This window comes from Hemicordylus capensis, chromosome 9 (assembly GCF_027244095.1).
Source record: "Hemicordylus capensis ecotype Gifberg chromosome 9, rHemCap1.1.pri, whole genome shotgun sequence".
Lineage (NCBI taxonomy): Eukaryota > Metazoa > Chordata > Lepidosauria > Squamata > Cordylidae > Hemicordylus > Hemicordylus capensis.
The window spans coordinates 32,086,904-32,114,751 of record NC_069665.1 but is presented as its reverse complement, the minus strand read 5'-3'; the positions used below and the strand labels follow the sequence as shown (position 1 = coordinate 32,114,751).

Here is a 27,848-nt window from a genome sequence, read left to right as displayed (position 1 = left end):
CTACCGGAATTTCCATTTTTTTAAAAATCGGTCGCTGGTCTTTTATTCCCCCGAGAGACCGTTCTCTTTGGCCCCTGACTTCTGGGGGCTCCAAGCCGTTTCGCTGTGCCAAGCCAGTGTGTTTCATCCCAAACGGGGAGCAATGAAAGAGCAGTGAACAAAAAGCCGCCGGTGTGTGGTGGAGGAGGAGGAAAGGAGGCCACCAAGCCCGCCTCCCGTGGCCGCTGTAGTGTGGCTCGTGGGCCCCACGACTCGAAAGGGCCATTCTGGGGAGAGGAGGACCCTCCAAAGGTTGCTTTCAGTCAGACATGCACCCACTGCTGCTGCTGCTACTGCAGAGGACCAAGGCAGGCGTCCCTTCCGAACCAAGGCAGGGTAAACACCTGCAGAGCACAAAGCACCCCCCACCCTGCCGCCCTCTGCTGGGACTAGCCAGGGAAGCCCCCCGCATCCCAAGGTCTTGCTTCCAGGACAGCTCCCTCTTCCGCACACAGGCCTTCCATCTGCTGACGCTGCCCTCCTCCCCCCCCCGCCACACCTCTCCCCAAAGTGCCTTTGCCTTTGGCCCTCCCGTCCCCCCCTGCCTGGGCCAGAGCAGCCGCCACGCGTGGGGCCTGGCCCCAGTCGGCACAGGGAGGGCCCTCGCTCAGCACTGCTCGGCAGCCGCTGTCTTCCTAGCAGGCAACGGAGCCCTCCAGATGCAGCTGGGTGGGGGCGGCGGCGGCGGCAGCAGCAGCAGCAGCCTCTGCGTCAGGTGAAGAAGGCCCGGCTGCCGCCTCCCGGCTGGCTCGGCAGTCTGGACTTGAACCCTGCCCTCTCACCTCGGGGTCCCCTCTTTCTCCTCCTCGCGCTCCCTCTCTCATCCCAGCTCGGCCCCCACCCCCTTTCCTTCTGGCTCCTCGATCAAGCAGTGATGTACTCAGGCTGGCTGTGAATAAATGGAAGTGACCCCCACCCTCCCACCCCCACTTCTGCTACTGCTGGAGAGAGAGAGAGAGAGAAGGAACGAGAGGGAAGAAAGTGAGAGAGAGAGAGAGAGAGAGAGAGAGAGATTGCCAGGATGGCCCTGACTTCCTCCCAGGTAATTAAAGGGTCTCTTCTCAAGGTTGCGTGGGCAAAAGACAATTGGGCCTAATGAAGCATTGATCGGCCAGCACGCCAAGGTAGGAAGGAGCTCCTGACTCTCATTTGTTCCCAGGTACCCGAATCCGTTCACTGCCGTAAAGCACAGAGCCGGGACTTGTTCTGTTGTGCTGTCATTGCCTATGGCTGGCTTTAGAGGGAAAAGATGGGGATTTGCTTTAAATTTATTTCAATTCTGCAATGGCGCTGAGGTATATTATATGTCAGGCTGGGTACGATTATTAATCAGGGGGAAATTATATTTGCGTGTGTGTGTGTGTGTATTCTTCGCCCCCTCCCCTCCCCTTCCCCCCCTCTCCTCCTTTTTCTGCTTCTTCCGAATATTGCGTCCTTCATTATTCACATTAAGACCCCCACCAATCAGCTCTTCGGATGCTGAATGCGTGAGGTCAGTTATGGAGATGCAGGAAATTACTGCGGATTGGTGGGGACATTTTTGTCAATTTGTAAGCAAAAACCGGCATGATTGCGAGGTTTTCATCACTGTCGATTTGTGCCGTTCAAGGTATCTCAAAACAAAACCCTCTGAGGCACTGATGCGGGTGGGGGGAAGCAAAATATCGAAGCCGAAATCTTTAAGCGCTAATATTAATGTTCCGGCAATCAGGGGAGGCCGCGTGTTGTTGTCCATAGGAGACCCATCCAATTCTTCAGAGCAAAAAGCCCCAAACCTGCCTCTGGTGCCATGTTGAGCCTCCTCCTGAACGGGTTCCGGAGCTGATGTGAGGACGGACAATGGTCTGCCTGCATCCCCCCAGCGGCCGGCCCTTCTCCACTCGCCTCTGCTTGCCTCTCTGATGCTTCAATGATTTCACTCACCAAATGACGGGGTGATCACACAAGGGCGAAGGAGATGCAAGCTGGGTCTGGCCAATTTGGGTGAAGGCTGGCGGGGAGGAGGCAGGCAGGGAAGCCGCTCCCGGCTGCGGAGCCTGATCGGCAGAGTGTGGGCTCCTCGCGCCCGGTCTTCCCAGAGGCCCTGTGAGGAGCTTGACAATGGTGCCTCCCCTCAGAGCACCAAGCACAAAGGGATTTGCTCTCCTGCCGGCTGCATTGTGAAGCCCTCCTCGGAGGCTAGCCAGGGTCACTTTTTACCCTGATTAAGAAGAAAAGCGGGGAGAGAAATTGACCCTTCCCGTCTTCTTTTCTTTGGAGAGAGCCGTGCCGGGCGACGCGGCTGTCTCTTGGACCCGTTGCTGCCACTCACTGCTCTTTCCTTTCGGCTTCGGCGGCTCCTTCGGGGGTGACTTCAGCAGCCCTTGGGGGGATGGCTGCATTCCTGGTGCCACTTTGGGCAACTCTCCGACATCCCGCAAAAGGAGGGGAATTATTCAGAGGGGGGGAGATGGATGGGCAAGGCAGAGCGGCGGAAAAGCCCCGGTCACGGGAGGCGTCTCCGTGTGGGCACCTCACTGGGCGACACGCTTCCTTCCCATCCAGAGGCTGCTCGAGGCAGCTGGCAGGCTTTGGCAGAGGGCCGCAAGGGGCCCAGAGCAGTGCCCTGCGGTGTGCCCTCTCGGGCATCTCTCGCCGGGCGGGCAGCGAGGCTGTGCAAGCCGGGCGGCTCTCCGCTCCTGGAACGGGTGGAGACAAAGGGGCCACTTCCGAAGTCACCTTCGCCCGGCTTTTCAAAAGCGCATCCCCCGAAACACAAAGCGTCAGCAGGAAATGGCAATTTTATGAATCCTAATCAATCAAAGGGCTTATTAACTCAATGTGAAGCCAGATTAAAATCTTTAATTATAAATCGTGCTAAAAGGAAAAACAAAATGTACTTATGGTACATTGAAAATTCCGGATATTAACATCGTTGTTATTATCTCTGGCAATATTAAATCCCCCCTCCCCCCACCCTCTGCAAAAGGGCCCCTTCGCCTCTTTCCAAAGAAGAGGGCCGTGGTGGCGCAGACCCTCGCTCTCCTTTTCTTTCCTGCGTCCCCCTCCTCCCTCCCTCCCTCCCAGGGCTTATTAAAATGTATTCTTTTCTATTGCACACCAGGCAGTTTGCAAGGATGCTGGGTCTGGGGGTGGGGGCATATTCAGGAAACCCCATTACAGCCGCACAGTGAGAGGCAGGGGGGGGCTGCTTTATGAAGGGAGGAGAGTTGGAGATACGGGGTTTGGGGCAAGGGGGGGGCTCTGCTAATGAAATGGGCCTGCATGTCTCTGCATGGGGGTGTGATTGGCAGCGCTGCAGATTGGTAGCCACAGGAAGAGCTGCACAGGGCGAGGAGGAAGGCAAGGAGGTGCTCCCCCCCCCCATCAGGCAGACATTTGGGAAATGACCACAACAAATTTAATCACAGTTGGAGGGGGGTAGGGAGGGCAGCGCGAGGGTCCCCATGTTTTATTTATTTGTTCAAAGTCACGGCCATCCCATTGTGCGTCCCTCGAGGCCCTGTCTGTCCTGGTGCTCTTCCCTCCCCAGCCCCCAACTGCCTTCTGCACACACACACACACACCCTCACGGCCCTTGTTAAGGCAAGAAGCCACACACACACACACACAGAGCCACTTTTCTTTTCTATTCTGTTCTCTCCCCCCCCCCCAATGCAGCCCAACAAAGGCCAAAGGGCTGGCCAGAGAGAGGGAAATTGGGGCTTTTCATATTCAAATCATAAAAGCCAAACGCTTCCCACATTGTGATGCTAAGAGCCCCGTTTGCTAGGCTGCTGCTTTGACAGCTCCTTGCCTTGATCCCTCGTCTTCATCTCCTCTCTTTTCCCAGCACCACCTTTTTGCAAACCTCTCCTTGCCATCCTGGGGGAGGCACTCGGAGGGCTACAGGGCCGAGCTCCTTCCTCCCAAGGCCCATCCTGCACCCCTCCTCTGGCCTGGACTGCCGCCGACTCCCCCATCTGCTATGGGTCCTGCCCCCAAGAGCAGGCCCCCCAGGAAGGCGGGAAGAAATGGGTCTGGGGAGGGCTCCGTGGCCTGGGAGTTTTTCACACCCAGCTTTTAGTTCGCATCTCCTCCGGAATGGAGGGTCTGCGTTCACATATCGGCCACATTTACCCCAACGTCCCTGCGAGCCTTCGGGGAGCACTTCACACACAATCCGGGTGTTTCATCCCGTGTTAAGAGTGTAGCCTGATTTCGATCTGGAGTTTTTTTTTAAAAAAACCACTTTTTGCTTCGGGTTTGGGGGGCAACTTTGAACTCACAGTAAAGCCTTGCAGAAAACCCACAGTAAGCCTGTCGTCTGGGAAAGCTCCTGCAGGCAGCTGTTTCTGTCCAGGATGCGCCACAGTGCATCTTTGGTTTGAGACGCTCTGAACCAGCCAAGTGCTAGTTCCAAAATGCTTGCAAAATCGATGGGGAGCCACATGTGAGAATCTAGCGTGCATGCACATGCGCACGCGCGCGCGCGCGCACACACACACCCAGGGTCTCTCTGACCACCTCCTGTCCTGCTCTTCATCTGGTCCTCAGCAAGGGTGGGCTCTCTCCTGCAGAGGCCATGAGCCTCTCGGCATTTGGACCCCTCAGCATTTCTGGACAGGGTGCCTTGACCCAGAGGGCCAGAACAAGCCCCTGCTCCTCCCTGGCACAGGCCCGGAAATTGTGGTCAGGAAAAAGAGCCGCCCGGTGGCCCTGCATCCCCTCCGCTCCATGAGAAGCAAACCACCGACACATCCAAAGAATTCCTGCGTGTTCCTTCTTAAGAGGAATCATTTCACATTCACAAGAGGAAGTGCAGCTCGCCACATACGGAGTGTCTCCCCCCCCCGCCCCCCGCGCGCCCGCAGAGGAACCACACACACTCTGCAACATCCCCCCCCCATTCAGCCCCTTCTCCTCCAGTCTTAATTGTCCCCTCACTGCATCAGTCCTTTTGAAGAAAATTGTGCAGGGGCCTTGCTAGGAAGGAGTGAGGGGGGGGGGGGGCAAGGCTCATGGCCCCGGAAGGAGGGTCCTCGCAGCCGCCTTTCAGTCGAGGCCTTTTGTGCTTTGGGCTCTTATTTCTTTGCTTTTCAATTTGCTAAGCTTGACTTTTGGCACTTTGCAAGGAGCTCAGCCTTTTCAAGAGCATCATAAAGTGCATTTTAAAATGTGACGTATTTGCAGTGTATTTGTGTAAAGCACACAATCTGTTTAATTGAGTCCCAAATAATTTCCCCATCTAAATATTTCCTAAACATCTTTAGGAAAATTATATTATCAAATATTTTGAAACAGAATAATGCCCAAACAAAACAGTGCATTACAGGCTGCAAACAAAATAAAAACAATTTATACAAACAGTAAATCGTTTATGTGTATGTGTGCAGATGCAATAACTAATTCATATAAGCCATCTCCATGACAAAATATTTGCTAAAACACCAATTTATATAAAAACCAAAATTAAATGTGTGGCCCATTTTCTCTGCATCTTTCCTCCCATGATTATTCTCTGAAACGAGGGCGCTGGCTTTAGAAACAGGCTGACCTCTGCCAGCATGCTGAAAATCATGGGAAGAGTTTGCTGAATTCTGAATTTTCCTTAGCTCTGCTTCAGAATATATTTTTCCAAAAGCAAAAGCACTTCCCAAGAGGGATTCAATGTCCATATTAATTTTACCCAAAACATTGCCTTGGAGCACAAGAAGTAAAATGTTCAATTGTCAAACTCATCAGCAAACAAACAAAACAAAGCCCAAACAAAACCTTCTTTTGCAAGACTATTTTTCAGGAGAACATCAATATTCCTATGGGTGGTTTTATATGGTTAATAGGAGTCAGGAAGTAATGGAATAATGACCAGTAAACTTGCAGGTGCTGGCTAGAGGGGTACATTTTACTGCTCTCCATAAGAAAAGAGCTGCTTTGATGGGGGGCGGGGGGGGGGATGAAGGTGCACGTGTTGAAACATGATTTCTCGAAGAAGACAAAAAAGGAAACAAAAGGGGTGAATTAAGTTGTGTGTTTTACAAAGGATTTAAAAGGCACCCTAAAAGGCTGAAAAAATATATTTTTTAAAAATTGTGCTTCCTGTTTCAATGGCTCCTTAAAGCAACCCCTTTACTGCTTGATACTGCCTCCCCCACTCAGCATCCACATCCAGCAGCATTTAATGGGGATGCAAAGTGCAGCAAAATGAGTGTGGCCGAACAGTTTAATCTGGATTAATCTTGCAGGACATTTGCTCCTGAAAACTCATATTTTCTGTATGCAAAAGCCGATTGGATTTGCCTGCCCGTCTCCTCCGTGGGTCGCAAGTCTGCAGGTGGAGACTGGCCCATTTATCTTTATCATTTCCAAGCTCCTTGGACAGAAGGAGGGGGTGGGGTGGGGTGGGGTGGGGAGGGGAGGGGGAGGCGATTGTTCCGTTTGTTGTCGGAGGGCATTGATCAGCCCTTCTTCTGTCTGCTGGTCACAGAGGTGAGGGCAGGCCCCCGAGGAGCACTCTGGCCTCAGCCGTGTCAGGAGGCAGCCCCACGGAGTCATGACCCACACGAGGGCTCATTGAGGAGGCCGGCGGCTGGCGGCCGAGCCAGGCGTCCTTTGGAGACCCCCTCAGTAACACTTAAACAAGTCCACTCTGTTAATGTCAGGTCGCCAGGGAAGCATCAGGGCCTCTCTGCTGACCATTAGACCCTTTGATGGAGTGGACAATCGACTTCCCGGGACAGCTTGGCCAGTGGCCTTGAACGTGGCCGCAGGGCAGGGCTGTGGCGCCCCACCACCCAGGACAGCTGCCTGCCTAGGGAGCGGACTGGCTGGGGCCGAGAGGGCCAGCAGAAGGGCAGCGGCTAGCAGCAGACCGGCCCCAGCAAAGCACCACCCAGCCACATTTCAGAGGCCGGCTGGGCCACTTCCAAAGGCTTCTGCCTGCCGCTCGCTCGCTCGCTCGCTCGCGCGCGTGCTCTCTCTGCAGTTCCTGCCTTCTCAGAGCCATCCCTACCATGCCGGCATTTGGGAATCTCTTGGCAGCTGCTGCATGAGAGAAGTGGGATTCTCTTCGGGGCCTCTCATTGTTGCGGTGGGCAAAAACAATCCTAGGAAAGCAGCAGGTTGCGGGGGGGGGGGCGTTTCCGAGGCAGTGTCTGAGAGTGGATTAATTATGATGTTGAAATACTCATTGTTACAATTACTAAAGCAAATGTTTATAGCAATCAGTACAGCACAGCAAACACAGAGGTTAGCAGTATTTCCCTAATTAGTTAAAAAAAAATTTTTTTTAAGGCAAAGCAGCAGCAGCGACGACCTGATCCTTTTGGTGTCTCGGACCACCTATGTCTGGCATCTGAATAGCGGCACAAATGCCACCTAAACGGCCTGTGCCACAAGCACTCACTGAGTTTGCTTTTCCCGTTTTCCACAAGCAAAAGAGGGTGTCGCATTTCTCAAATAACAAGGAAGCTTTTGTCCCAGTTTAAACTCTTTGGAGAATTCAGAGGAGGGACTGCATCAAGCCAGGAAAGGACACACCGCCACAGAGAACAACCCAGGAACGCTCAATGGCTTGCAAAGTCCTTCTGGACTCCAACATTTCCCCCCGAAGATAATGAGCATACTGAGTGATAACGAATATTCAAATAATTGGTGGAAACAGACACTAGCAAATGGTCAAAGGATTCGGTAAAAATCCTGGGAAGGGGAAGCTGCTCTTTCTTGGAAACGCGCTGTTGATAAACAGCAGTAGAAGAGTTGTTGGTTTTAGCCGAAGATGTGACACAGCAGAAGGAAGTTTTAGTGTAATTCAGATTATTTAAACACAATATTTGTTTCCAGTCAAAACTGAGCAGGTTTTTAAAGTGGAGGACTAGGAGTGCCTTCGCCGAGGATAAGAGCTGTCAACTCTGCTTGAAGCGCTTGCTGAATATTGCTCGCTCCCAGCATTTCCCCGCATTGCAATGGCAATTGCCCGGCTTCACATCTTTTTAGCGGCACCTGAAGGTGGATGCTGATTCCCAGAGGATCCGGGGGGCGGGGGGGGGGGGGCTGGCGACCCTACTGACGGTCGGCTTCCTAGCCCTTTCTGCCGCCTTCGGATCCAGGCAGGTCTGAAACTAGCCGCCTCCACGGTGCGACCACAGAACCATTTCCCGCTTTGCGCGCGGAATGGCAGAAGGGCACCTGCGCTTGCCCAGTCACACCCCTTTCCCTCCCTCCCCTCCAGCAGCGGCCGGGCTGCCCGACGGGGCTGCGCCAGAGGCGCCTTCCGCAGCCTCCCGAGCAGGCGCCAAGCAGGGCCCTCCTCCCCGCCCCCTGCAAGTTTGGACTTGTCCTTTCCCCCTTTCCCGTCCGAGGCAGACGAGGACCCGGAGCGAGGCCCCCTCGGGCCTCTCAAGCTGGCCGCCGAAGGGCGCATTCAGCGCGGGCAAGCCCGCCGCCGAGTCAAGGCAGCGCCGTTACTCGCGCAGCGCGGGAGCCTTGCGCGCACTTGGCGGATCCCGGAGCCCAGAGCAAGCGCGCGCCACCCAGGAAGGCACGAGGCGCGTCAGTTCTCCGCCCGAGGGCAGCTTTCCGACACCCCCGAGATCCGCCCCTTAAAAGGGGCGAGGAGCCCCTTGGCAAGGCCACCGTTCTCCTTCTCCCGAGCCCGGCAGTCAGGAGGCATCTCTGGGGAGCTGCCCCCAACCCCGGCGCGGGAAAAGCAGCCGAGGCGGCAGAAGCGGGACTTCACCGGCAGCCCTTGGCCCGGGCGGGGGGGGGGGGGCTGCTGCTGCCTCTCCCCAGCACAGCGCGGGGCCCCGCTTCCCCACTGGCCAGGAATGGAGGCGGAGGAGAGACTGCTCTCCTCCTAGGCAGGCAGGCATCTCTGCTCCCCCCCCCGCCCCGCGACACAGCGGCCCAGGCACAGTGCCACAAGAGCTGCTGGATTGGGGCCAGTGCTGCTGCTGCTGCTGCTGCTTCAGGGCCAGGGGAAAGAAGGGGTTCCCCCCCATTCCCTGGCCAGGGGAGGCCCCACTGGTAACGCTGCTGCTTCCCGCGCGGAAGGATGCAAGAAACCTTCCACACGCACACACACCCCTTTCTTTTCTCTTTTTGGCCATTTTGCAAGGGCCACTTATTCAGATTTCGCAGCAGAGGTCTTCAGCCAGGAAGCTGGTGAAGCCTCCGGGATGGCAGGATCGCTTCCACCTCCCTTGTCCTGTAATGCTAATGACTGCAACAATAGGCAGAGGAAACACGCCCCCGCCGCCCCCCCCCCCCGCACGCGCCCCCGTGCATTGTTCTCCCTCTGGGCTAATGCAAAAAGTCCATTGTGCTTTGCGCGCGCGCGATCTTTTTCAAAGGGAACAGCTGAGTGGGAAGTTGCCACACGAAAAGGGGTGGGCGGGGAGGGGGGAGCAAAAGCAAAAGCAGACCTCGAGGGTGGGTGGGAGGGCCCCCCTTGTCCTGGTAGAGCCCTCCCTTTGCCAGGCAAAAGCCTGCCGCCTCAGTGACCTGCGGGCTGGGGAAGGGAGAGGGCAGCAGCAGAGAAGGACAGACACCTCATCTCCACATTTAAGCATCCCCAACAGAAACAAAAGTCGCTCTCACTGTACTGCCATTTTTCACCGAAAGTTGCAAACTGAAATGATACCCTGGAATAAGAAGCCAGAATGATTCATTCACAGCCAATAATGCACTTTTCCCCCCTCTTAAAGAAAAGCTATAAAATATATATTGCCAAGTCTTCTGACTTGCCTCATTTGAAATGTCCCTAGATGTCCTCGCCTGGTCTGCCCATCTAAATATATCCATCTGCACCCAGCATCCCTCTCCCTGCCTGGCTCTGAGGGACCCTCCCAGGGGCCACAAAGCTGGCCCCAGGCAAAGCCCCCCACCCTGCTGACCTTGAGGAACGGCAGGAGGGCAGGGATGAAGCCCAGCCCTGTGGACTGTGCCAGAGAACGGTCCACAGTGGATGCTGGCTAATTTCTGGAAGGAGGACCTGAGATGTATTGCCATGTCTTGAAACGGGGCATTCTCTGTTTGCTTTGGTTGCTGGTTACATTTTTCTTGACCCCGAAGGAATGCTCTTGGAGTGCTCTGATATCACTGGAAACAGAGGGAAATTGTGAAGCCAATACCACGAAAACTCACTTTCTAATCGGAGGGAACAGTAGCAGAGAATCCTTTCTGCAGCCATTGGAGCCATACGCCTGGGCTCGGCGACCGTAACATCGGTCTCAAGAGGCAGCCACAAGCTGGAGGGGGCAAAATGAAGGCCCCCATCCGAGCCAGGAATCAGCAGGAAAGCCGCCTCATCGGCAGGGAGGAGGAAAGCCCCAGCCCCACCGGGCCGTATGGCTGCCAAGAAGGCTCCACCTTGGGGAAAGGGACCCAGGCCCTCCCAGCCGCCCCACCCCAACCCATCAAGGAACCGACTCCAAGAGGCATTTCTGCAGCCCCGCTTGCTGCATCCAACACCAGGATGGAGCCAGCAACCCCCCCCCCCCCGCCCGCTTCTTCCTTGACACATGCAGAACTGCTCAGCAGCAAAGCTTCCTAAGGTTGGCTTCCAGGAGGAGGCTCAGAATAAGGCTAACTGAGAAGCAACGCCTTGGACACGGGTTAGGGGAGGGATCCTCAAAGGGATGGGCTCAGTCCAAACTTTCCTGGACGCAGTTTGCTGATCAAGCTAGCCTGGAAGTTCTCGACCCCTTGCAGAATTCTGGCCTGCAAGCCCACGAGGAGGAGGTCACCCCCATCGGGTCTTGGCTTCCTCCTTAAATCTCCAGCGATACCAAGACAGGTGGGGCAAGCGGCTGTCAGGCTATTGCGAAGAGAGACGGACCCGGCCATGCAGGCATGAGGTGTGCACAGATCCACAAGATGCGCCTGCCTTCAAACGGGTGTGCCCTTAACCCCCTCTCTGCCAGAAAACAGTCCCAAAGGACTGTGTGGTTCAGAGCAAGCAGCCACCAGAAGGCTTGAGCGTATCCCCCCCCCCCCGCCTGCAACCGCCCCGCCAATAATGCAAGGCCAGAGATGGGGCAAAAGAGACGCCCCTGGGATGCTCGCACGTCAAGGCGCCCCTAACAGGCTGATCCAGAAAGCCCCCTTTTCTATGGGGGAGGTGAGCCCAAGCCCTCTAGGCCTGCTTCAGAGTCCATCCTCTAAGGCAAGGGATGGCCTTGGCTGCATGGATTCTGGGAAGGAGCCCCGAGCCCCTTTCCTGCTCAGCAACTCCTTATCGGTGAGGGTGGGGAGGGCACAGCACAGGCCACCTTGCGTGTGGAATGCCTCTTCTAGGACAGAAGGAGCTCATCTCTGTCCTCCAGGATAAGGGGGGCGGGCAGGCGTTGGGGTCCAAAAGGGAGCAGAAACGCCTGGGGAAAGGGGCGGTGGTTGCTGGCTGTGTCATCTACACAGAAGCAGCTGAAGGGAGAGAAAATGCAGGCAGGCAAGAGGGAGTTAAGTAAATATTTTCTTTCTTTTCTTTGTCGATATGTTTAGTTCTCTTCCTGCCAAGACTCATTTCACTCTGCTATCTTGCGAGAGACACATATGGCGCAATGAAATTGCCATCCAAGAAAGCATGTCCCGGCCTGTTGAGACATCATCAAATAAGATTAAAGCAAAGCAAAAATAAAAAGATAGAACGATTTTTTCCTCCCCCCACCCACCTTTTTTTTGTACAGAGAACATCTGATGAAAGTCAGCGAGGTACTTGAATGCTTCTAAAGGTTTAGTGACCGTTTCTTTCCTTTGCCTGGTTAAGGAAAAGGCCGGGCCTCACCTATTATTATTATTATTATTATTATTATTATTATTATTATTATTATTATTATTTCTTGTTTACACAGTCAGACAGGTGTTATTGAATGGTTTGTTTTATCCAGACATCGAGTCCTTCCCAAGGACCTGGGATGGCTGGATTTTATCATCAATACTGTTAGTTATTATAGATATCGTGGCAGAATATAGGCTGTTCCCAGTAAAGCTGCTTTTTGTAATTGGCTGATGGTGATTTCTGTGGCCCTGATGGTGTTGAGGTGCTCTTCAAGGTCTTTTGGGATTGCACCTAGGGTGCCAATTGCCACCGGGATTATTTTGGTCTTCTTCTGCTGCAGCCTTTCAATTTCAGTTTGTAGATCTTTGTATTTTGTGATTTTTTCTATTTCTTTTTCTTCTATTCTGCTATCCCCTGGTATTGCTATGTCAATTATTTTCACTTGTTTTTCTTTCTTCTCGACTACAGTTATATCTGGTGTATTGTGTGGCAGATGTTTGTCTGTTTGTAGTCAGAAGTCCCATAATATTTTTACATCTTCATTTTCTACCACTTTTTCAATTTTATGGTCCCACCAATTTTTGGCTACAGATAGCTTGTATTTTTTGCAGATGTTCCAGTGTATCATCCCTGCTACCTTGTCCTGCCTTTGTTTGTAGTCAGTCTGTGCGATCTTTTTACAACAGCTGATTAGGTGGTCCACGGTTTCATCTGCTTCTTTACAAAGGCGGCACTTGCTGTTTGTGGTTGATTTTTCGACTTTTGCTCTTATTGCATTTGTTCTTAGTGCCTGTTCTTGAGCAGCCAGTATTAAACCCTCTGTTTCTTTCTTCAAGTTGCCATTCTTAAGCCATTGCCAGGTCTTGGTGATGTCTGATTTTCCACTTATATCGTGCAAATATTGACCGTGCAGGGGCTTATTTTTCCATTTTTCTGCTCGGTTCTTGACTTGTTCTTTCTTGTAGGCCTGCTTTCTTTCATTGGTGTTGAATAGTTTCACGTTATTGACCAGTTTAAGTGCATCTTCTTCACTGTCCTTGATATATTCTTCAAGGCCTCTTTTCTCCTCCTCTACTGTTTGATGGACTTGCAGCATTCCTCTTCCACCTGAGCTGCGAGGGAGGTATAGCCTATCGACATCACTGTGGGGGTGCAGAGCATGATTGATGGTCATGATTTTCCTGGTCTTACGATCCAGCGTCTCTAGCTCTGCCTGAGTCCAGTCTATTATTCCTGCAGTGTATCTGATAACAGGTATAGCCCAGGTGTTTATGGTTTGTATGGTGTTCCCGCCATTGAGTTTGGACTTGAGGATTTTTCTAACTCTCCTGATGTATTCACTTCCAATTTTTCTTTTAACTTCAGTGTGTGTGATGTTATCAGCCTGGAGAATGCCCAAGTATTTGTAATGTTCTTTCTCTTCCAGGTTCTTGATCTTGCTTCCATTGGGCAGTTCTATTCCTTCTGTTTTTCTTATTTTCCCTCTGTTCATTATTAATGCAGCACACTTGTCTAGTCCAAACTCCATTGCTATATCGCTACTGAATATACGGACAGTGTTTAGCAGTGATTCGATTTCTGACTGGGACTTTCCATACAACTTCAGATCGTCCATGTACAGTAGATGGTTGATTTTACTTGATGTTTTAGATGTTTGGTATCCGAGGCCTGTTTTGTTTAGTATTTGTGAAAGTGGGGTCATGGCGATTACAAACAACAGAGGGGATAGTGAGTCCCCTTGGAAAATGCCTCTTCTAATGCTAACCTGTCCAAGTGTCTCGCCACTGATTGTTAACTGTGTACTCCACATGCTCATTGCTTTTTAAATAAATATCTGAATGTTTTTGCTGACACCAGTTGTTTCTAAACATTTTAGTATCCATGTGTGAGGCAATGAATCGAAGGCTTTCTTGTAGTCAATCCATGCAACACTTAGATTTGTTTTTCTTCTCTTGCAGTTTTCTAAAATCATTTTGTCAATCAGCAGCTGGTCTTCTGTGCCTCTGGTGTTCAGGCAATTTCCTTTCTGTTCAACTGGGAGCTGTTTGTTAGTTAATAAGTGTTGCATCACTTCATCTGTTATTATTCCAGTTAATAATCTGAACATGGTTGGCAGGCAGGTTATCGGTCTATAATTACTTGGAACTGCATCTTTTTCTGGGTCTTTCATGATGAGATGAGTTTCCCCAGTTGTTAGCCATTCATGATGAGATGAGTTTTCCCAGTTGTTAGCCATTCATGATGAGATGAGTTTTCCCAGTTGTTAGCCATATTATTATTATTATTATTATTATTATTATTATTATTATTATTTGTTTACACAGTCAGACAGGTGCTATTGAGTGGTTTGTTTTATCCAGACATCGAGTCCTTCCCAAGGACCTGGGATGCCAGAATTTTATTGTCAGTTGTTATAGATATCGTCGCAGAATATAGGCTGTTCCCAGTAAAGCTGCTTTTTGTAATTGGCTGATGGTGATTTCTGTGGCCCCTGTGGTGTTGAGGTGCTCTTCAAGTTGTTTTGGAACTGCACCCAGGGCGCCAATTACTACTGGGATTATTTTGGTCTTCTTCTGCCACAGCCTTTCAATTTCAATTTGTAGATCTTTGTATTTGGTGATTTTTTCCCATTTTGTTTTCTTCTATTCTGTTATCCCCTTGTATTGCTATATTATTATTATTATTATTATTATTATTATTATTATTATTATTATTATTTTATTCAATTTCGATACCGCCCTTCCTAATATGGCTCAGGGAAATTATGACACAGAGAAATTCTCGCCTGTCCTCTAAGGTTTTTTTTCAAAAGGGGGCTTAATATTGCTTTCCATTCTCTGCTGATAAAAAGCACTTAAATGCACTCCAAGCAGCCCTGAGCCCCCCTCTTCTTTCTTTCCTTCTCCTCTTCTCTCTCGCCACCACCGATTCTGCTAGTCTTCACTGGGAAGGGTTTGGCTTCCATCTCTCCTCTCGAAAGGGGAATCTCGCGTCCTCCTAGGAGCAGCTATGTTGGAATGTATCATTACAGCGAGGAGGGCGTTGAGAAAAGCCGCCTATTTCTCAGCTAGACCAAGGAGCCACTTATTCTGGCCCTGGTGACCCCCTCGATTTTCTTCCTTGAGGGTGGGGCCCCCCCTATATTTAGGTCAACTTTCCCACCATTCTCAGACATCAGAAGGAACAAAAACCTCTATGAATCCAGGGCAGAAGCTTCATTTCCTGTGGGGAAGTGCTTCTCCTGGGTCTCACTCACTTTCCCCGTCACTGAAGCATCCCCTTCCCTGGCTGGCCGTCTCTATTTTAAGTGGGTTGGCCTTCTTGAAAGTATTAGTTCCTTGCATTCCGATTCCGATTCCTTCTCTTGCATTCCTGTCCTTATTGATATGACTCTGTAAGGCCACTGGATCATTTGAAAGAAGAGGAGAGTGAAACCAGCTGCCGGAAATAAATCCGATGCGCACCACGACTAAAAGAGGGAGTGTGGATCCCTTCTGTGGATCCATTCTGGAGACGGCCGGTGAGAGCCACTCCACCTGAAGAAGGGGGCGCGAGAAGGTTCTGGAGTGCTGCCGCCTACTCCAGCGCAGCCGCCGCCGCCGCAGGATCGTGCCTTAATTGGGCGTCAGGAAAGCAACAAGGCATCTCTGGGAGAGATTATCACGCCCCTTAATCAGCCATCCTTGGCTTTCATAACGACCTCAGCAGCTCAAAAACAAATCGCAGGGAGCTTAAAGCCAAGCTCTCCAATAGCCTGGAGCAAGAATTAGGAGGGGCAGGAATCAAAAGGAAGACAAGCCCGAGGAAGACATGCCCCCCACATCATGTGCGTGTGCGCGCGCGCACGCTCTCTCTCTCAACCACACACACACACACACAAGACAGGGGCTAATGTGAAATTGCTGCCATCTTAAACTCCCTCCCTTTGGAGGATGCTCAGATTGGGATCCCAAAGAGAAGGGCTCTTGAGGGCCTTCCAAGCGGCCCCTTCCCCTGCCTGCTGCTTTGCCTCCCCCCCCATCACTCTCCAGGCCGGACAGCCCCAAGGAAGGGGGCCCATGGGGTGGCTGTTCTCCCAGAGAAAGCCACCTCCCCTGCGGAGCAGGGAGAGGCGGCTTCATTCCAAGCCCACCCACCAGTGCCCCCCTTGGGGGGTGGGGGGCTGCTGGTGTCCAGCAGGTGCTTCTGCTTCTGGAGCCGGAGGTGACGGCAAAGGTGTGCCCACGTGTGCCAGGGAGCATCCTGTGTGCGTGCCGCGGGGCCCCTCCTATGAATTCCGGAGCCTGGTAATGATCGAGGGGGAACTGTCATTTGAGCATCGAGTTAATTTCAGTCCTGGTGTCAAATATGATTGGTGGAAGAGAACATGTTTCTCATTTCACGGGAAGTACAGAAGGACGTTCTTGTTGTTTCAGCATTTCAGAGTTAATATCTTCAACTTCTTCCGGAAGAGTCTTCAGTTATTTCAGTTTCAAATTGAGTCGAAAAGCAAAAAGGCGGTGGGGGTGGGGGTGGGATGAGGGAGCCTTTCAGGGATGGGAGACTGCTTGTGGCCGGGTGTGTGTGTGTGTGTGTGGAATTGGGGCTTCTGCAGACATTTAAAATGGCTTGTGTCTTTTACTGCATGAGTGGATCAATCTCCCATCTACCTGCAGGCTCCATACAGAACTAGGGCCTTTATACAGGCCTGTATGTGCTCACTCACTCGCTCTCTCTGTATGTAACATTTTGGCTGGGCCCAATCCTGCTGGGTCAGGTTTGCACCCAGATACAAGTTTGGGGAGCTCTTCTCATGCACGGCCTGGATGAGGCTGCAGGTGAGACCCACAGGGAGTAGGCCTGATCCGGGGGGGGGGGGGGAGTGCTGCCTAGCCTGGCTTTTTAGCCCAGTCGTTAGCAGAGGCTAAGTACTCCCTCCCCCCCAACCCCACCCCCCCGGGGCTTGCTGCTTGTGTGCAAACTCAGGCTGCTCCCAGCCCGGCCCCACACAGAGACGGGCGCCCATCGAATGGGGAATTCCCACCCCCATGCACTGCGCGTCGTCCCAGCTCACTGGACACAGACCTTGCGGGAGCACCACGGACAGCCCACCCACCCAAATTCTGCCAATTGACTGGGGGGGAAGGTGAGTGAACGGAAGGCTTCCCCTGCCCCCCAGCCTCTGTGTCTGGAAAAAGTGAGAAACTGCCTCCCCTCCAACCCCAGGGTGTGGGGACCCCTGGAGTCCGGTGTACAATTCTGCTCGCCACATCTAAAGAAGGACACTGCAGGCCTGGAGAAGGTGCAGAGGAGGGCAGCCCAGATGACCAGGGGCCTGGAGCACCTTCCTGAGGAGGCAAGGCTGCAACACCTGCTGGGGCTGTTTAGTTTGGAAAAGTACGGGGCGGGGGGGACGACGACATGATGACAGAGGTGTATAAAATCATGCCTGGAGTGGAGAGAGAGGACAGAGAGGAATTCTTCTCCCTCTCCCATAACACGAGCACCAGGGGTCACCCCATGAAACTGATTGCCTGGCAATTTAGGACTAACAAACAGAAGAACTTTTTCACAAACGCATCATCCACTTGTGGAGTTCTCTGCCAAAATTTGTGCTAACAGCCAACAACCTGGATGGCTTTAAGAGGGATTTGGATAACTTCAGGGAGGAGAGGTCTATCAAGGGCTACTAGTCGGAGGGCCATAGGCCACGACCTCCAGCCTCTGGGGCAGGATGCCTCTGAGTACCAGCTGCGGGACTAGATGGGCTTCCTTGGGCCTGATCCAGCAGGTCTGTCCTTATGTTTGTAGTTTGGCGTCCCAAGAGGGCTGCTTTCCCCCAGGGCATGCAGCAGGCACCAATGGTCCTAGGAAGAACCCACTAATTTCAGAGCGGATCAGGGTGTTTCTCGCCCCACAGCGATGCCGCCTCCCAAGGGAACTGTGTCAGGCCAGGATTCCACTGAAGGGGCACTTAAGAAGCAGCTTGCTGGACAAGAGGGGGCACAGCCCGCCACGCTAATCCCCAGGGTACAGGCGGTGGCAGAAAGAGAGAGCAGCCAGTGCCCAGGGAAGGCCACCCGCCTCATACTGGGCGGCCCACTTCTCCATCCTTCACCTTTTACGGGCAGTGACGAATACCCCCCTCCCCCTGGCCATTATGTCATGCTGACTGGCTGATATTTATTTTCGGTTATATTGCCCACTGCCGAAAGAAAGAAAGAAAGAGAAGAAAGAAAGAAAGAAAGAAAGAAAGAAAGAAAGAAAGAAAGAAAGAAAGAAAGAAAAAAGGAAGGAAGGAAGGAAGGAAGGAAGGAAGGAAGGAAGGAAGGAAGGACTCCCCTTACAAGCTGGGGACTGCCGACTTGGAGGGGCTTCCTCTCTCCCTCTGGTTTTCCCTCCAGATGAGCTTCTACCTGACAGGAGGTCTCTGTGGCACCTCACCTTCAGGCCCAGAGGTCGCGAAAGTATAGAAGCCCCAGACAAAGCTGTAGGGCCAAGCGTGACAAGGGGGGTTCCACCTTGGGCGGGCCTGGCCTCCTTTATTGTCACAGAAAAGCAGCTGTGTGAGTCCCGAGTTCAAGTCCTGTCCAGCATCTCCCCTTGATCACAGAGTTGCATTTAAGTAGGCATTGTGGGGCAGGCAACTCCTTACTTTGCTCCTCAGAGAATGGCATCCATTTAATGCATAACGTTTGAAGTGGTTTGTGCTCCATCCCGATTTGTATTGTGAACAATCCAGAATGTTCATTTGCATAACAAATGCCTGACCTCTACTCTGAATTCTGCCCGAACAGCGAGGTGATTAACATAAACTGCACAGGAGGTTTTGAGAGAGGTTTAACATGCTCTGAGCTACAGGCGGCCATAGCTGTCCAGGAGAAAAGGCCCGGAAGTTTCCATGGAGCGGCTGGCATCTGGCTCCCATTAGCCGACACACGGGAGCATCCACACGCTTGTCAGCTGAATCCCACATCAAAGTCCAACCGGCCAGGGAGGGGACGGCCCAACTGCACCTCTGCTATACAAGGCAAATATTATCTGTTCTCATTTCCAGGGCACCACGTTATTAAAAGCTGGATGTAATCTAAGAAATTAAAAGGGCTTATTTCATTTGACATTTCATCTCGGAACGTCCCCGGGGAAAGGAAAACCCCACACAATCCTGATCGCACTTGTCAAGCCTGGTCTTTCCCCGGGTGAATATGATCGTGTCTTGCCCGTCTGCCTGCCGGCCAGTTGCGCACACAGAAGTGCCCGTCTGCACCCTTCCCGCTGCTCCCCCCGCACCCCCCCGCCCCGCTTTCTCGTCAGGAAATGCAGGCGGCCTCCCCCCATGACTGCTAAGTTCCCTCAAGAGCCCGTGGGGGGTGGGCTCTTTGGTGCCCAGCTGGTGCCCGGCACCCGTCCGCAACAGGTGTCTCCCTGGAAGACTCCTGGGCTGCCCAGGGGAGGCCTGCCCGGGAGAGGTCGCTGGAGGAGCCCAGCACGGGCTGGCAGCCCAAGCCCGACTTGGGAGGCAAGATCAGCCGGTCTCTACGTTGGACCCGCCACCCCGCCGGCGCTTTGCCTCCGGGCACCTCCTCCTCCTCCGCGCCAGCCGCGCCGGGGAGAAGGGCTGGCCTGGCATCCCGGGGCATGTCAAGAGTGCCAGCCGCCCGCCCCTTCTGCGTCCTCCCTCCCGGGCCCCCAGCCGCCGCCGCCTGTTCCTGGGGCCGCCGGACTTCCATGCCTGCGCAGGCGGGGCCTTTGCACCCTGCCTGCAGCCCAGCGAGGCCTCTGACCTGGCCCGCCCGGAGGCGCGCCGGCTTTCTCCTCGGAAAGGGTTAACGGTGCTCTTGCCTTTCTGCCCCGCCCGGCCCGGCTAATGCATTCTCGTGATAGATGGTTGTCTCTGATTTGCAAATTTCATTTTAAGTTAAATATACATTGATTTCGCATCCTTTTACAGCACAACTATTCTTTTTATCATGCAAAATAAGCGTGTTTCTTGGTCAACTGACATTTTGTGAAAATGGACTGGAGGTAGCTATTTATGAATAATTAAGGCTAAAATGTTTTTCAGACCCCCTCAATGCCTTTTGATTTTAAAACATTTATATCATGTCAAAAAGGACTTCTTGTACCCAAAAGTAAGCTCTCCATTAAAATAATGCAGAAATGACATCTCTAATTTCAACAGAAACTCTGACTTCACTAAATCCTGGAGTCCCTGTTGCAAAGGGAGGGTTTTCTCTCTCTCTCTCTCGCTCTCTCTCTTTCTTTCCTGAATGGTGAGAGTCATTTTCTGTCTTGGCCACTCTGGTGTTAAAAGACTTCATTTGAAATATTTACAATGCGACAAAGGATCCCAACGAAGAATTATTTTAAAAGTACTTCGGCTGGTTAAACCCTTTCCGCTTTTTTCAATTAATGGAGAAATTTAAATTGACAGAAATTGCCATTAGTTTTAAGTGGTTTGGCTTTATATATAAAGAAACAATCTTTTAAAAGAAACAAAATTGGAAGAACATGTTGCAAGCCATTAAGATATTTTAATATTACCAGTCTAAATAGCAAAGCTCCATATTATGCCTAATTCAAGTGGGGTATTTTCTAACCAAAAAACAAAAAAGGCCAGAACAGAATCTAAAAGTTTGGTGATTTTAATTAAGGACCTTCCAAATGGAAACAGAACTATTCATTTTTCCTTCTTGAATGCATTTGTACACATATTTTGTTTTTCTCTATAGAAATGTCTGTAGAGAAACTCTTTCCCTATAATTTTGTTTCAAAGTAATGATAGGAGTATACTTTTTCCTTTAGTGAAATTAAGAGGAATAATTATTGCTAATCCAATCAGTATTATCTGAAAATAGATGTTAACAGCTTAATTTGTGATTTCTTTAAAAACCTTCCGCAGTGCTATTTAAACTGACATGTTGAAGCTTTTAAAGCAACAATTAAGAAATTGTTGATAGATACCAAATGTTACTGACAATACTGAACAATTATAAATGGTTTTTAAAAAATCTTCTGCCTTTAGAATGACAAAAAACAAATGCTGGAATATCAGAGAGCAAAATGGTGTGGGGGAAAAGAATTTCCAAAACCTATTTTTGTATGAAACAAAAACATGTTCCATAAAAGCAATAAGCAAACAAGCAGAGGGAACATATATTTGGAAAAACCTTCCAAACACGTTGAACCTCTAATCTGGGCTGGCAGCTCATGATGAAACCCCTTTCCTGCATGTTTCACCCGCGGTTACAGAGAGCTCTCCATGAATGTAGCCGCGGCGGTTTTCAAGAGGAATCTTACAAGCTGCTCTCCGGTGTTTTTAACGCCTGCTCGCTTGAGTGTGGATGCCGGAGAGGAAAAGGAGGAGAGGGAAGAGGCAGCCGAAATCATGGCCAGGTCCAGTTTTGCTGCTGTGTAGAAAGGAGGGGACCGACCCCCACCCCCGGCAAGGTTTCCCTTGGGGCCATCGTGGTGGTGGTGGTGGTGGTGGTGGTGGTGGTGCTCTAACCATCAGGGCTTTGCTGAACAATATTTTAAGCTGCCACTAAGATGACCCCGAAAGCAGGTTCAGAGTGTTTCAAGATCGGCACAAAGGCTGACAGGGGAGCCCAGGCAGGGGCGGGTGCCGGGCCTTCGAGGACGGATGGAGGGGGGCCTGTGCTTCTGGAGCTCCCCTCCACGCTCCGGCAGAGCAGCAGCAGCAGCAGCGCAAGCCGCCCGGGTTCAAGAGGTCGCTTCACAGGGAGGCGGGCCTGCCTTGGAAGGGGGGCCTGGCGCCCTCCATGGCAGCTGGCAGGCAGTTCCGACCGCACAGGCGGCGTCCTTGCTGAGGCCCGAATGTCTTGCCGCGGAAGGCACTGGGGGGGCAGCGGGCAGCCAGCCGGCTGAGGGGTCCCCAGGCTTCCTCCTCAGCGCTCTGACCAGCTGGGGGGAAGGGGCTGTGCTGGCCAAGAGAGCCAGCCGCTCCGGAGAGGTCCTGCTCCTCCCGCGCCAGCCCCAGCCCCAGCGGGCTTTGGCTCCCTGTGGCCAGCCCTCGGGCCGGCCGCCCCACACCTGTGGCATGGCAGCCAGTGCTCCCTCTGCCCCACTGCCGTGGCTAGCACAGGCCCCTTCCAGGCTGCCAGAGGGCCCAGCTAGCTCCCTCCGCTCCCTCCTCGCCTGGCCTGGCCCGGCTCTGCCCAGTGACTTGGGCCTCCCTGCGGCGACCCGGCTGCAGAGCTCTGCCCGGTCAGCGGGCCGGCTCCCTCATCCGGACAGAGCGGCCTTTTGTTCTCGGCAAGTGCCACCGGCTCTCCTCGGGCAGCCCCTCCACTAACATTTTCTTGGCCTCCCCTGTTCTGTGAAAGGAGCCATTGTGCCCTGCCGGCCGCAAGGTCAAGTGTCTCCGGCTGCTCTTTCGCCCCCTCTGTGCACGTCTCCCGCCAGGGGCTCCAACACGGTGCCTCCTCTGGCTGCAAGGAGGGCCGGAGAAGAGCCTGACCTGAGCTTCACCCGTCAGCAGGAGGAGGCACCCGGGAGAGAGCTCTCGGGCTTCCCGTCATCGGCATGGCGCACCCAAACCAGCCCCAGCACCCCCCACCCATTCCGGGGAGAGCGGGAAAGACGGAGGAAGCCAGCCGGTGGAAATGGGGCAGGAGAGCCAGGGTGGGGGAAGGGGGGCTTGCATGCTCCCTGCTGCCCCCCAGAACTGCTTTCCAAGGAGCTGAGTGCCGGAAAGCTGTTTCTTTTCTCTCCCTCCCTTGGGTTTGAGAGATGGGGGGTGAAATGTCAGGCCATGATGGGGAAGCTCTTGCCCTCCTCCTGCTGACGCTCTTCCTCCGGCGGCTTTTCAGCACACCTGCCGCAGCCTCCGCCCCCCCCCCCCGCTTGCCCGTGGCTCAGTGGGAGCCCCCCCCGCCCCAGCACAGGGGGCCCGAGGGCAGCCCGCGCCCTCCCTCCTGCTCCCAAAGAGCCTCCCGGGGGGGGGGCCACAGTCAATCCAGGGGGCTGTGACTCTTGCAGGCAACAGGCACACATTTCCAACAGCTACTTGGGGGGGGGGGGGCTGCCACAGCTGCCAAGTGCTCCGGCAGGGACCAGGCCGAGTTTTGTTTTCCTTTTATCGTGCCTTTTAGATTTTTATTGGGGTTGATTCATTATACGGCGTGGAGTCTATAGGAACCGGCCGTTTCTCAAGTCAGCAGGTTTACGGGGAGATGACAGTGTTTAAAGCCCCAAGGCTGGAGAAAGTCAACAGCACCCCGGCAGGCAGAATGTGCCCCACGGAGAGGGAAGCTCCTGCCCACTTGCAACCCGACTGAGTGGGCCACGGAGGCAGCCGGCCGGCCAGCCCTCAGCCCAGAGAGAGCACCCCAGGGCCCCTGCAGGGCCAACAGGCTTGGCGTCGCCCTGCAGCGGACTCCCCCCTTTCCGCGACTGCTAAAACCGCCCCCATGCCCTCAGAGCAACTTCCCCACTGGCCGCGTCAGGAGAGGGGCTTTCTTCTCTCTTGGGGGGCCGGTCGCCCATATTCCCTTCCATCCTCCCTCGCTATGGACTTTCAAAGCTGCCCGCTGCTGAGTCAGACCCTCAGTCCAACCCGGCCGAGACTGTCTGCTCTGACCTGCAGCAGCATCCCAGGGAGAGAGACGCCTTCCAGGGGTTTGCTGGCTGGGAGCCTTTCAACAGGGGGGGCGCGACCCCGGGCAACGGGCCAGGCCTTTCCTCTTGCCAGCCAGAAAGGATGCAGACCGAGGCCCTTGGCCAGCAGGTCCCGGGGGGGCTCCAGTGGACACCCCACCCCTCCCCCTCCAGTGGGGCTTTTGCTCCCAGGTCAGTTCGGGTAGGGCTGCAGGGTTGGGCAGCGGAGGTGGCGGGGGGGGGCAGCAGGGTGGCTGCATCTTGCCACACACCGGCCGGGAGTTGTGAGCCGACACTGTGAGCCCACTCCATGCACAGACGCGATTATTTATTATTTCTTGTTTACACAGTCAGACGGGGTGATTGTCTGGTTTGTTTTATTCAGACATCAAGTCCTATTATTGTTGTTGTTATTAATTCGATTTCTATACCGCCCTTCCAAAAATGGCTCAGGGTGGTTTACCCAGAGAAATAACAAATAAATTAGATGGCTCCCTGTCCCCGAAGGGCTCACCGTTGACAACGAAACCTGAGAGAGGCCACAGCCACAGCCACGGGAGATCCACAGGAGGAAACAAAAGAACCTCCTTTGGCACCAGCCCCAAAGCAAACCCTTTCCCAGAGCTGGACAAGCTGGACGTGGGGGGGATTTCCCTGCCCCGGCATTTCCAAAAAGCCTGCTCTGCCTCCCCCCCCCCGCCTCTCTCACTCACCCATTTCCTCCCTGCCTCTCCAGTTCCTGCTTCACCAATGACAGGCAGGACTCTCTAATCGGTACATACCATCTAATCCTTCAAAGGATCCCTGGGACTCGCGTCAATCAAGCCTTCATAAACTTGTAAAAACAATATTTGGATTCCATCAGACATGAAGCCCCGAAACCCCCACTAATCAATGCGGGGTCACTGCGGCCGTGGCTAGCGCTGTGGTCAAACACTGACCTCCCCCTCGGCCGGCACTCCGGACCTCGGGAGGACCACGGAGTGGTGGGCAGGAATGGACGATGGGCCTGCCGTAGCCACGAGCTGGGCTCGCTCCATGAGGCAGCGTGACTGCAGGGGAGGGGGCCGCGGGGGAGGAGAGCAAGGAGGGGCCCACGTCTCGGCCCTGCCAGGCGGCCGGCTCCAGCCTGCTCCTCCGCCATGAAAACCGCGGGGGGAGAGAGCGGTGCAGCGGCCACTGCCTTGCTAAAAGGGAGCCAGTCTGGGGTCCGGTGGCTAGTGCCGGGGGGGGGAGGCCGCCTGCACTGCCCAAGGACTAGGGAAGGTGGGGGGTGCGAGCAACGTGGCAGGCCGGCTTGGCTGGGACTGCCTTGCCTAAGCCTCAGGGAGTGGAGCTGCTTTGCGCTGAGCCAGACTCAGACCCCTCTAGCTCAGAATGGTCTGCACGGACTGGCAGCAGCTCTGTAGGGCGTCTGCAGACCAAGATGCGGCCAGGGACGGAGCCCTTCCTCACGCAGCGCTCAGGGCCCCTGCTGCCACCGCCAGCCCTCTCCAGGGTATTGCCTGGGGATGCCCCGCTGTGAAAGAAGCACCCAAGAGGGGCCTTCGGCAAGGTGCAACTTGTCGAGAAGCCGCACCTGCTCTGTGTGTGGGGGGGTGGGGGTGGGGTGGGGGGCCTCCTCTTCTGGAGACCCGCCTTCTTGGCCATACGGCTGGCTGGCTGCAGCCCCGGGACCCCGGCGAGGAACAGCTGTGGGGCCTGGCCAGGGCTCTCCCTCCCCAAGAGACCCTACAAGGTGGTCCTTGTTGCCCTGTAAGAAAAGATGAGCGGCTCCCTCCCTCCCCGCTATTTATAATTCATCCCCAAAATATGGCAAGGAACAAAAGCAAGAGGCTGCTCGAGTGAGACGCAGCAATGAGGGGCTTTTTGAGCAGTTTCTCGCCATATTTGAGGCATAAATTATAAATATCCTGAGCAGAGAAGGTGAGCGCTCCCCCCCCCCGTGTGTGTGTTTCCCATTAGAATCTTTTCCCCTCAAGAAGGACCAGATACCGAAATGTGTCGGGTACGAAGAACAATCCGGAGGGCCGTCTTTCTGGAAATCCCTTGGTGGTTCTGAATGTGCCACTGCCAGGGCCAGGGGGCAGCTCGTGCCCCCCCCACCCCACCCCCGCGATGTCTGGGGGGGGGACCCCTGGGCGGGCAGGGTCCAGCATGGGCAGCGGCACCCAGTCCCGCCCCCGCCCCCGTGCCCAGAGCAAGCGCCCCTGCCTGGAAAGGCCCAGCGGCAGACCCTCCAATCTGTGTGCAGGCCTCCTACTCATCACCTGCCTGCTCACACACATGTTGTGTAAACTGCTCCGCAGCTCGACTTGGCGGCCGGATGTGTGATATCCTGGATATCCTGCAGGTGTGTGTGTCTCTCTCCGACTACCTGGAGAGCATGTGTGTCCACTGAGCTGCGCGCTGTGCCCGCCTGTGAATGCCAATGAGGCTCTCCAAAGACAGCAGAGGGCTAAGCTGGGAGGGGAGAGCTGCTCTGGCGGCAGCAAGTGTGACCCGGCCCCTTAGCTAAGCAGGGTCCGCCCTGGTGGCTTATGAAAGGGAGACGAGCACTGGAAGAGATTCCCCTTCTTAGGGGATGGAGCCGCTCTGGGAAGAGCATCCAGGTCCCAAGTCCCCTCCCTGGCAGCATCTCCAGACAGGGCTGAGAGTCTCTTGCCTGCAACCTGGGAGAAGCCGCTGCCAGTCTCTGAAGACAGTACTGAGCTAGATGGACCAAGGGTTTGACTTGGTATTTGGCAGCTTCCTATGCTCCTAAGCTCCACGGAGCAAGGAAAATCCTGGATGGTGCCTGGATTGCTCTCCCAGAGCTCGCAGGGACTTTGCCTTAAGGCTGCAGGATGAGACGTGAACGCGCCCACTTGCCCTTCCGTGGAGAGCCCAAGTAGAACTGCTGGCGGGGAACGCTCCAAGGGGCCAAGGCTGAAGGGGCCTTCACTGCGCCGAGCTTGAGGCTGCACGGCGGCGGCGGCAGCGGGATCAACGCACTCGAGTGTTCCCTGTGCTCGGGCAGGTGGGCAAGTGTGTGGCCCCTTCTGGAAGCCCCGCCCAGGGCCGAGGCAGCCCCGCCCACTTCCCTCGGAGCCAACGTTGCCACCACTGGCCCCCCTGGCCGCCCTGTATGCCTTCATGTGGTGATGGCTGAGCAGCAATCTTGGAGCCTGTCCAGGTGGGGCAGGGGCTATAGAAGGCCGTTTGCTGGGGTGGGGTGGGGTGGGGCTGGAACCTGGCCCAGACCCTGCATTGAGTGGGTCACTGAGGCTGGATTGGTCCGGCCAGCCAGAACCATCCCAGCTGGGAGGAAATGGCCCCCCCTCCGGATCCTCACCCCATCTCGCCAGCGGGAACGTTGCCATCTGGGAGGGAGGGAGGAGAGGCGGCTCCTAAAAGACATGCAGCGAGACCCATCTGCAAGCACAGAGGTGAGATGGAGGAGGAGAGAAAAGGCTACAGGTTCTTCTTTTTTAAAGGGCTTCTCAGAATCGCAAACAGGAATCCACACCTATTTCTCTGGGAAAGGATTTGTAGCCTTTTTTTTAGCACACCTGCCCCCCCCTTCCCACCGAGGGCTTTTTCCACACAATGAGGCACAATCGGTTGGTTTCCAGAATATATGCTACAACTTTGTCTCTCTCCTCCCCATCCTCAAATATCCATTTACTAGCACACACAAACCCAGTCCGTGTCTCCTCCCTCAGGAGGCCCCGTGGGAGGAGAGCAACGCCGGATCGGTGCCACCCACTCCCACTGCCCAGCAAAACTGTGGGATGCATCTGGGGAGGAGCAGAGGAATGGCTGCGGTTCAGACGCCGAGGAGGCCTCCCGAGGCACCACCTCCTGCCTGGGGCTCGTGAACCACCGCCGGGTCCCTCATAGAGGGCACAGCCTGATGCCACCCAGGGCCTGATCCAGCACACTTGGTCGGATGTGTTTCCTTTCTGTCCAAAGCAGCAATTCCCAAGGCTGAGCTGGGGCTGCAGAGACAGCGACACACTCACAGCCAGGTTGTGCCATTGCTGGGGGTGTGTGTGTGCGCGCGCACGTCTTTTTGTTATTTCACCATTCCAAAAGATTAATGTTTTGTTATTTCCCCCCATTTTAAAATGAAGCTCTGAATAAATAAAAGATCTTAAAATATCCTTTGCTCATCGCAAAAGAAAGCAGCCTTTCCTCTCTCTCTCTCTCTCTCTGTCTCTCCAGCGTGGCCACTGTGGCCGGCTTCTCTCGCCGGTGCCTCGATATCCACCCAGAACAGAATGCAGCGGGGTGTGTGTGTGTGGAAATCCTCCTCAGCATTGTCCAAATTGCAGCGACTTCCCTTGTTCTACTGGTTTTGCTTTGAAATGTCGGAGGGACATGAGCATTTTCATTTAGAGGGGCAAACTGCACGGTGTTTTTGTTTATTTGAACCTGTTTCTGTTAAATAAATGCTGGAGTTGTTCTCCCTGGA

The 27,848-nt window shown here is 54.0% G+C and overlaps 1 long non-coding RNA gene across 1 annotated transcript; it reads left to right on the top strand.

The window, feature by feature from the left end:
- The first annotated feature begins 1,001 nt into the window (after positions 1-1,001).
- Positions 1,002-27,848, top strand: LOC128334396 (uncharacterized). The gene is made up of 2 exons (XR_008311278.1): positions 1,002-1,081; positions 27,599-27,848. It is a non-coding gene; the product is annotated as an uncharacterized LOC128334396 (long non-coding RNA).